Raw genomic sequence first — 10892 nt, 5'->3', positions numbered from 1 at the left:
TCAGTCATCTCCCACTACATCCCTCTCACAACATGTGGGAGTTATGGGAGCTACAAAAGAGCTTTGGGTGGAGACACAGTGCCAAACCATATCAGTATACAAAGAAACAGTAAAGCATGGACCATGCAAAGGAAAAAAGGAAATCAACATAAACTTCCTTGAAATGACCTGATGGCTGGGGAATCTACCAGACATAAAAACAACTGTCTTAAAGATGCTCAGAGAACTAGAGGAAGATGTAGAAAAGGTCAGGAAAACAAAACATAAACGGGATGCATCCCATGACGCTCATCCAAATGAAACCATTTGGTAGGGTGCAACCCCAGAATCACGATGGGTGCCTTGTGTACAGGAGGCCAAACTTTATATAAGTATTGTACATTTAGCAGTGGGAACTACAATCTCTGGCCATGGTAAAGGTGCTAGAGGAATCAACAATTAAGTGCATGGCGACTCCCTGTGACAGTGTTATTTCTGAATCTCCCAGGGTCACCTGTCATTCTTGCCCACAACTGGGAATGACATTGACCTAAGCCGCAGTGTCCAAGAGACTCATAAAAGTTTGTGTAGTACCCTTTTCCCCTACCTCTGAAACTAGGAGTTCAGTTCCCACTGGTGGCCCCAAATCTTGGTCCCATCTTTAGTCTGTCTTCTCCAAAGATGTTAGCTCAAGATATAGTGGTGGAAGTGGCTCCTTTTCAAGTAGTTTCTCTCTGGCACCCACCAATGTCTCTGCTGTTTTGTACCCTTCAAGTGTTGGTGGGAACATGCAGGGCAGAGAACCAGTCAGCAAAATCAACCCATCAAACAAGCATTCCTCTTGCTGTTCAATTGCTTGAACCAAGCATTTAACATTAAGATCTCAGGATTCAAGCGGGGCTCAGTGGCTCACGCCTGTAATCCCAGCACTTTGGATCTGCTGCACAGATCAACCCATCACCTAGTATTAAGCCCAGCATCCATTAGCTATTCTCCCTGATGCTCTCCCTTCCCCACCCCCTGAGAGGCCCCAGTGTGTGTTGTTCCCTGCCATGTGTCCATGTGTTCACATTGTTCAGCTTCCACTTCAGGCCGAGGTGGGCAGATCACAAGGTCAGGAGATCGAGACTATCCTGGCTAACATGGTGAAACCCCATCTCTACTAAAAATACAAAAAATTAGCTGGGCGTGGTGGTGGGTGCCTGTAGTCCCAGCTACTCGGGAGGCTGAGGCAGGAGAATGGCGTGAACCCAGGAGGCGGAGCTTGCAGTGAGCCAAGATTGCGCCACTGCACTCCAGCCTGGGCGGCAGAGTGAGACTCCGTGTCAAAAAAAAAAAAAAAAAAATCTCAGGATTCATTAGAGAAATGTAAAGCAAAACCACAATGAAATACCATCTCACGCCAGTCAGAATGGCGATTATTAAAAAGTCAAGAAACAACAGATTTGGCAAGGTTGCAGAGAAAAAGGAATGCTTTTACACTGTTGATGGGAGTATAAATTCGTTCAACAATTTTGAAAGTGTGGTGAGTTAGAGGCAAAAATACCATTTGACCCATTATACCAATCCCATTATTGGGTATATACCCAAAGGAATATAAATAATTCTATTAATAGTATAAAGATATATGCACATGTATGTTTATTGCAGCACTATTCACAACAACAAAGATATAGAATCAACCCAAATGCCCATCAGTAATAGACTGGATAAAGAAAATATGGTGCATATACATCATGGAATACTATGCAGCCATAAAAAGGAATGAGATCATGTCCTTTGCAGGGACATGAATGGAGCTGGAAACCATTGTTCTCAGCAAACTAATGCAGGAACAGAAAACCAAATACCACCTGTTCTCACTTATAAGTGGGTGCTGAACTATGTGAACACATGGACACATGGCAGGGAACAACACATACTGGGGCCTGTCAGGGGGTGGGGAAGGGAGGGCATCAGGGAGAATAGCTAATGGATGCTGGGCTTAATATCTAGGTGATGGGTTGATCTGTGCAGCAAACCACCGTGACGCATGTTTACCTGTGTAACAAACCTGCACATCCTGTACATGTACTCCTGAACTTAAAATAAAAGTTGAAGAAGAAAAAAAGAGTATCATGATAACCTTAGAAAAAAATTTCAAGATCCATAAATGCTTGAGGGGATGGGTACTGCATCTTACATGATGAGATTATTATGCATTGCATGCCTACATGAAAACATCCCACATACCTCATAAATATGTACACCTACTATGTGTCCACAACAATTAAAATAAAAAACAAAGAAAAAGAGAAAAAAATAAAATAAAAATTTAAAATAAAAACAAAAGATTTCAGGTTCCTCCCTGAGCTCGTACTGATCCCTCAGGTGTTCAGTAGGGATCCCATCGGTCTCTTCCTTAGCCACTATGCTTAAGCAGCCACCGTGCTTAAGCAGCCATAGCCACATGACTCTTCCCTTGGGTCCAGGGCAGCCTGGGGCCTTCCTTTTCTGTGGCTCCTTTTATCTTTTGGTGGGATCCTGATGGTGGTTTGGAGCCCCATTTGCTGTGTGATGAGGGAGTGGCCACCACTCACCACTGTGGCTGTGTTTTTGGTAGGGCCCCACATGGGCACATTATGGTGCAGTTTTTTAACGATGTCACCCATAGTCATTCATAGAGAGACTAAGAGTGTTAATGGAGCCCACCTGTTGGACACCCTCATTTTATTAAGTTGTGTATTTGCTGTTAAGCGGTGGTATATCATCTAAATCCCCCTCTGGACTGATAGAGCCATAGGGAGGCTCCTGGGGCTCTCACCAAGTCAGTGACTGCTTGAAAGTCTTTCTAGAATTGTTTCAATTTAGGAAGATCACCAGGTTTCAAGCAGATTGGTTTGTCACCAGTTTTGTCATCTGTCCAATCCTGAGGAGTTGGTCTGTTCAATGTGGGCAAAGATCCATTGTAACAGTGAATCCCATCCTCCCCTATCTGGTCCAGGCTTCTCCACTCATTACAGGAGAAGAGAGTCTGGGTTGCTCCCTCATCAATCAAGTGGAGAGTCCAGGAAGTTATGAATTTGCTGGGCTGTTGGTCATATTGCTGTTTCTTTTTATCCAGTTCAATCTCAGAGAAACTTCTTATTTTAACTTGGGCAGCATTGGAAATGCTGTCATTGATGCACTGCTAGGTAAAGACTGGGGGTAACTGGTTGGGGGGTGTTTTAGGCCAAGGTGGCCCCAGGCTGGCAGCACAAAGGCAGTGAGTCAGTAACCAGGAGATTATCTGGTTTTGGGCTTTCCCACCTCCTTAATTTTTGCCCACATCCATCTAGTTAATTCATCAAGGTTCTCAGGGCTATTCTCACTGTCCCATTTACCTATGTTGGCAGATCAAAGTGTATCTAGGCCTTATTGAGAGCTTCATCATCTCCAATATCTCCAGGAGCCAGCACCACCCTGGATGGGGTCTCACTTCCACTATGCCATGACAAGATGTCTTCTCAGAGACCCTGCTTACTGTACCAAATCTGTTTCACCCTCCACTGGATGGTCAGGTTGTGTGCAGGGTAAACAATAACATGAATGTGGCCAAGGTTAAAAGTCAGATAAATGCTATCCAGGGAAGAACCAGTACATGACTAGAGGTCTCTAAGAACAGACAACATGCACATCAGCTCAACTGGTACATTGTTTACTAACAGCAAGAGGAGAAGGGGGAGTGCATGAATCCAGCCCCTTGCGGTGTGCCAGTCTCCATGGCTAATGGATTCACCCTGCAGCCAATGCAGGCACTGTGGCTAACAGTTTGTGAACTGTTTTAGAGTTGGAATACCAAAGCCACAGATGACCTCAAACTGTAGTTTTCTTTGGATTGACCTTGAAATATCTAAGGAAAATAATGGAAAATGCTCTTCTTGCCTAGATGAATTTATAGTGTGTGTGTGTGTGTGTGTGTTGCCTGTGTGTGTAGTTGAGAGAGATAGAGATGAAGCTTACTACCAAATACTCAAGACCTCATTAAGAACTTTAAGAAAAAAACCTTAAGAAGCCTCCTCAATTACCTGTAAAACCTCTCCGGAAAATGACCTCAAGATTTTACCCTTTGATGTCTCTCCCTACCTCACCCCTTTGACAGGAGTCTAAATTCCCTAGTCAATTAGGCTTCCCTCCTCTTCTGCCCATGAAATCCCCTAGAACCTCCTTGCTCTGAATCCTCATGTGCCTCCCCATTGACTATGCCAGCAGAGGCCAGGACCCCATCAATCAGGTTGCCTCATAATAAGATTGAGTCCTCGAGGCACTATCTCTAACACCCCAAAAACCTTAGCGGGGGCCCACTCAATATCAACATCTGGGGTTCAGTATCCAGGATATTTGATCTCTGTAGCTGGAAATTGGAAATAGGTCAACATGAAGTAGCTCTGTCCTCAAGAGTAAGGCTAGATTGCAAAAAGCAGAACATAAAGCAATTGCTTGTATTTATTTATGTATTTATTTTATTATTGTCTTTTAAGAGACAGAGTCTTGCTGTGTCACCAAAGCTGGAGTGCAGTGTCCTGATCATAACTCACTGCAGCCTGAAATTCCTGGGCTCAAGAGATCCTCCTTCCTAACTCAGCCTCCTGAAGTGTTAAGATTATAGGCATGAGCCACCATACTGGCCAACTGCTTATATTTGAATGAAAGCATCTGAATCTAGCAGGAAGCACTGACACTGACATTTAAATAAGTATAACTGGTAACAGGCTTTGTCTTTATATGTGAGGTAATCTTTGTTTTATATATTTAAAAATATTTTCCACAGGAGCTTAAATATAATATTAATATATTTTAAGATTATTGAATAGAAGGCATAATTGTTTTGCTAGCTCATGCATGTAAATCTTACATATGCCATTCATTTAGTTACTGATGAGGGATCAATTGGTGCTTAAATGAAACACAAAGAATTGTGGAGATTCAGTAGCTGACTTTTTTTCCCCTCCTATCTCCCATGGGACTTTAGCCCTCCTCTGAAGAAAAACTAGAAGTTTCTAAAACCTGAGAACAGTCATTTGTAAGAATATTACCAACCTCAAATTAAAAAGAAAGAGAGGGCTGGGCGTGGTGGGTCATGCCTGTAATCCCAGCACTTTGGGAGGCTGAGGCAGTGGATCACAAGGTCAGGAGATCGAGACCATCCTGGCTAATACAGTGAAACTCCATCTCTACTAAAAATATAAAAAATTAGCTGGGCAGGGCAGCGTGCACCTGTAGTCCCAGCTACTCAGGAGGCTGAGGCAGGAGAATTGTGTGAACCTGGGAGGCAGAGCTTGCAGTGAACAGAGATCGCGCCACTGCACTCCAACCTGGGCGACAGAGCTAGACTCCGTCTCAAAAAAAAAGAAAAAGAAAAAGAAATAGAAACAATCATATATTAGATACTCATTTCTATAGAACACAGAAATGAAGACTTTGGACCAAAATAAGTTGACTATATATCTATAGTAGAATGCATTCTAAGAACAAAAAGGATAGAATAAAAAAGAAAACCTTGAACTTCATCCTATCATCTCATTGTTTGTACTAATGGTTTTATTTTTTCAGAACTATTTTATTTTTATTGTTATGTAAAACAAATAAGCAATAATGTTTCCTTTGTTAAAAATCAAGATTTTTCAGTATAAGAGAAATGGAAGTACAATTATAGAAAATAAGTAAAAACACAATCATATAACTGAATTAGAAATATTCATATAAACTCATGACACTAAGAGAAAAAATATATATTCTAGAACTATCTACTAAATAGTTTACTAATGATAGAATTGCAGATGGGACACACTGTGTATGCTTTTTACTCATAATGGGGTTTATAATGCTATCATTCCACAAAAACAAACCAGGGCTTCTTACAAAAATAGCCAATTCCATGTCTTGGTCTAGGACAGTTCAAGACACATAAGGCAGGTAAGCTTTCAAAGATAACTTTGCAGAAGCCATAATAAAAAGTCTCCCAGGAAAGAAAAGCCCAGGACCTGATGGTTTCACTGCTGAATTCTACCAAACATTTTAAGAAGACCTAATACCAATCCTACTCAAACTATTCTGAAATATAGAGGAGGAAGGAACACTTCTAAACCCATTCTATGAGACCAGTATTACCTTCATTCCAAAACCAGAAAAAAAACACATCAAGAAAAGAAAATTACAAGCCAATATCTCTGATGAACATTGATGCAAAAATCCTCAACAAAATAATAGCAAATCGAATCCAACAATACATTGGAAAGATTATTCATCATCACCAAGTGCAGTTCATCCCAGGGATGCAAGGATGGTTCAATATACACAAATCAATCAATGTAATACATCATATCAACAGAATGAAGGATGAAAACCATATGATCATTTCAACTGATGTTGAAAAAACATTTGATGAAATTCAACATCCCTTCATTATAAAAACCCTCAAAAAATTGTGTATAGAAGGAACATACCTCAACATAATAAAAGCCATATATAATAGACCCTCAGCTGGTATCATTCTGAGGAAAAGGCTTTTACCTTTCCTCTAAGATCTGGAACACAACAAGGTTGCCTGCTTTCACTACTGTTATTCCACACAGTACTGGAAGTCCTAGTTAGAGCAATTATTTTGTTTGCAGATGATATTATCTTATATTTTGAAAAGCCTAAAGATAACACACACACAAAAACTATTAGAACTGATAAATTCAGTAAATTTGCAGGATGCAAAAGCAACATATGAAAATCAGTAGCATTTATATATGCCAACAGTGAACAATTTGGAAAAGAAATTTAAAAAGTAATCTCATTGACAATACTCACAAATAAAATTAAATATCTAGAAATTAACTTAACCAAAGAAGTGAAAGATCTCTATAATAAAAACTATAAAATACTAATGAAGAAATAGAAGAAGATACCAAAAAATGAAAAAATGTTCCATGTTCATGGATTGGAAGAATCAACATTGTTAAAATGTCCATACTACCTAGAGCAATGTGCAGATTTAATGCAATCCCTATCAAAATACCAATGACATTCTTCACATAAATAGAAAAAAATCTATTCTAAAATTTGTATGAAACCATAAGAGACCCAGAATAACCAAAGCTATCTGTATTAGTTCATTCTTGCACTGCTATAAAGAAAGACCCAAGACTGAGTAATTTATAAAGTAAAGAAGTTAAATTGGTTCATGGTTCTGCAGGCTATACAGGAAGCATAGAGGCTTCTTGGGAGAGCTCAGGAAACTTTCAGTCATGGTGGAAGGTGAAGAGGAGTCAAACATGTCTTATATGGCTGAAGCAGGAAAAAGTGGGGGAGCTACTACACACTTTTAAACAACCATATTTTGTGAGAACTCATTCACTATCATGAGAACAGCAAGTGGGAAATCTGCCCCCATGATCCACTCACCTCTTGCCATACTTCACCTCCAACAATGGGGATCACAATTCAACTTGAGACCTGGGTGCGGATACAGATTCAAACCGTGTCACTCTCCCAAGCAAAAATAACAAAACTGGTGGAATCACAATACGTTACTTGAAATTATACTACAGAGCTACAGTAACCAAAACAGCATGGTATTGGCATAAAAACAGACACATAGATCAATGAAACAGAATCAATAACACAGAAGCAAATCCACACAGCTACTGTGAACTCATTTTTAACAAAGGTGCCAAGAACATACACTGGGGAAAAGACAGTTTCTTCAATGAATGATGCTAGGAAAACTGGATAACCATATGCAGAAGAATGAAACTAGACCCTTATCTCTCGCCACATACAAAAATCCATCCAAAATGGATTAAAGACTTAAATCTAAGACCTCAACTATGAAGCTACTACAAGAAAACACTGGGGAAAATCTCCATGACATTGGTCTGGGCAAAGATTTCTTGAGCAATACTTCACAAGCACATGCAACCAAAGCAAAAATGAGCAAGTGGAATCACATCAAGTTAAAAAGCTTCTGCACAGTGGCCGGGCATGGTGGTTCACACCTGTAATCCCAGCACTTTGGGAGGCTGAGGCAGGTGGATCATGAGGTCGGGTCAGGAGATCGACACCATCCTGGCTAACATGGTGAAACTCCATTTCTACTAAAAACACACACACACACACACACACACAATAGCTGGGCGTGGTGGTGGGCGCCTGTAGTCCCAGCTATTCTGGAGGCTGAGGCAGGAGAATGGTGTGAACCCAGGAGGCAGAGCTTGCAGTGAGCTGAGATCATGCCATTGCACTCCAGCCTGGGCGACAGAGTGAGACTCTGTCTCAAAAAAAAAAAAAAAGAAAGAAAGAAAGAAAGAAAAAAAGCCTTCTGCATGGCAAAGGAAACAATGAACAAAGTAAAGAGACAACTTACAGAATGGGAGAGAATATTTGCAAACTACCACTCTGACAAAGGATTAATAACCAGAATACATAAGGAACTCCAACAACTCTATAGGAAAAAACTCCAATAATCCAATCAAAAAATGGTCAAAAGATTTAAATAGGCATTACTTAGAAGATAAATGAATGGCAAACAGGAATATGAAAAGGTGCTCAGCATTATTGATCACCAGAGAAATGCAAATCAAAACTACAATGAGATATCATCTCACCCCAGTTAAAATGTCTTGTAGCCAAAAGACAGGCAGTAACAAATGCTAGTGAGGATGTGGAGAAAAGGGAAACCTCATACAATGTTGGTGGGAATGTAAATTAGTACAACCACTATGGAGAACACTTTGGAGGTTCCTCAAAAAACTAAACAGAGCTATCATAACATACCATAACAAAAATAGAGCAATCCCACTGCTAGGTATATATTCAAAAGAAAGGAAATCAGTATATTGAAGAGATCTCTGCACTCCCATGTTTGTTGCAGCATAATTCACAATAGTTAAGATTTGGAAGCAGCCTAAGTGTCTATCAACAGATGAATGGGTAAAGAAAATGTAAAGGGAAGTGAAAGATCTATACAGGGATAACTACAAACCACTGCTCAAAGAAATTAGAGATGGAACTGACAGATGGAAAAGGAAGGATAAGAAGAAGCAATATTGTTAAAATGGCCATACTTCCCAAAGCAATTTATAGATTCAATGCTATTCTCATTAAACTACCACTGACATTCTTCACAGAACTAGAAATAACTATTTTAAAATTCATATAAAACCAAAAATGAACCTGAATAGCCAAGGCAATCCTAAGCAAAAAGAATAAAGCTGGACACATCATGCTACCTGACTTAAAACTATACTACAGGGCTACAGTAACCACAACAGCATGGTGCTAGTACAAGAACAGACACATAGACCAAGGGAACAGAATAGAGAACAAAGAAATAAGGCTGCACACCTACAACCATCAGATCTTTGACAAAACTGAAAAAACAAGCAATGAGGAAAGGACTCCCTATTTAATAAATGGTGCTGGGATAACTGGATAGTCATATGCAGAAAATTGAAACTGGGCCCCTTCCTTATACTATGTACAAAAATCAACTCAAGATGGATTAAAGATTTAAAGGTAAAACCCAAAATTATAAAAACTCTCGAAGACAACCTAGGCAATACCATCCAGGACATAGGCATGGGAAAAGATTTCATGATGAAGATGCCAAAAACAATTGCAACAACAACAGCAAAAATGGGCAAATGGGATCTAATTAAACTTAAGAGCTCTGCATAGCAAAAGAAACTGTCAACAGAGTAAACAGTCAGCCTACAGAATGAGAGAAAACTTTTGCAAACTATGCATCTGACAAAGGTCTAATATCCAGCATCTGTTAGGAACTTAAATTTACAAGAAAAAAAACCCTCATTAACAAGTGGGCAAAGGACATAAACAGACACTTCTCAAAAGAAGACATACATGTGACCAAAAAGCATATGAAGAAAAAATCAACATCAATGAACATTAGAAAAATGCAATTCAAAACTATAATGAGATACTATCACACACCAGTCAGAATGGCTATTATTAAAAAGTCAAAAAAAAATAATGGATGCTGGCAAGGTTGTGGAAAAAAAGTAATGCTTATACACTGTTGGTGGGAGTATAAATTAGTTCAATCATTGTGGAAGACAGTGTGGTGATTCCTCAAAAACATAAAGTTAGAAATGCCACTTGACCCAGCAATTCCATTACTGGGTATATACCCAAAGAAATATAAATTATTGACTGGGAATGGTGGCTCACTCCTGTAATTCCAGCACTTTCGGAGACCGAGGTGGGCGTTATCACCTGAGGTTAGGAGTTCAAGACCAGCCTGACCAACATGGAGATATCCCACCTCTACTAAAAATACAAAATTAGCCGGGCATGGTGGTACATGCCTGTAATCTCAGATATTGGGAGGCTGAGGCAGGAGAATCACTTGAACCTGGGAGGCAGAGGTTGCTGTGAGCTGAGATCACACCATTGCACTCCAACCTGGGCAACAGAATGAGACTCTGTTTAAAAAAAAAAAATTATAAATCATTCTATTATAAAGATACATGAATGAGTATATGATCACTGCAGCACCATCCACAATAACAAAGACATGGAATCAACCCAAATGCCCATCAATGATAGAATAAAGAAAATGTGGTACATGTATACAACAGAATACTATGCAGCCATAAAAAGGGATGAACTCATGTCCTTTGCAGGAACATGGATGGAGCTGGAGACCATTATCTTTAGCAAACTAACACAGGAACAGACAACCAAATACTGCATGTTCTCACTTATAAATGGAAGCTAAATGAGGACAACACATGGACCCAATAGAGGGGAACAATACACACTGGGGCCTATCAGAAGGTGGAGGGTGGGAGAAGGGAGAGGATCAGGAAAAATAACTAATGGATACTAGACTTCATTCCTGAGTGACGAAATAATCTGTACAACAAATCCTTATGACACACATTTAC

This window comes from Trachypithecus francoisi, unplaced genomic scaffold (genome assembly GCF_009764315.1).
Source record: "Trachypithecus francoisi isolate TF-2019V2 unplaced genomic scaffold, Tfra_2.0 Lachesis_group0, whole genome shotgun sequence".
NCBI classification, from domain to species: Eukaryota; Metazoa; Chordata; class Mammalia; order Primates; family Cercopithecidae; genus Trachypithecus; species Trachypithecus francoisi.
The sequence above is the reverse complement of the archived record's forward strand: the minus strand, read 5'-3'. Positions refer to the sequence as shown.